The following is a 489-nucleotide window of genomic DNA, read 5'->3' as shown; positions in this document are numbered from 1 at the left end:
AGTTTGTCCTTTGAAGGATAACAATTCATTTCCAAAGTTTCTATGATAGACTGACCACATGTACTTGATTCTTGCACGAAGAGAAGTTTTTTTTTTGTAATTTTCAGCACTAGCCGGCGAAAGGCCAGAATGAATTGATTTTGAACGTAGCGTTACGGCAAGCACTGAGAAAACAATATCTTGTTATGCATCGTTTAGTCTAGTTTAGTTTGGTAAAGGTATATCAGTGGTGACAAGGAGCCAGGAAAATACTGTTTAACACGAGATGAAAATCAAAGCGAAATTAGAGAAGAAAATAAACGGATAAACAAAGTGGCAGTCGAAGAAAAAAGTAAACATGTCTTTTTCAATCGACTGTTTGATAACGGAGCGCACCGACCTCCAACATGAGTGACACAAAAATTGATTTTGTTCGCATGAACCATAACTCCTAATGGAAATCCAATTCGAAAATTTAAATAGAAATTCACCCCTAAAATCCAACTGCAA

The sequence above is a fragment of the Pocillopora verrucosa genome, chromosome 5 (genome assembly GCF_036669915.1).
Source record: "Pocillopora verrucosa isolate sample1 chromosome 5, ASM3666991v2, whole genome shotgun sequence".
Taxonomy (NCBI): Eukaryota; Metazoa; Cnidaria; class Anthozoa; order Scleractinia; family Pocilloporidae; genus Pocillopora; species Pocillopora verrucosa.
The sequence above is the reverse complement of the archived record's forward strand: the minus strand, read 5'-3'. Positions refer to the sequence as shown.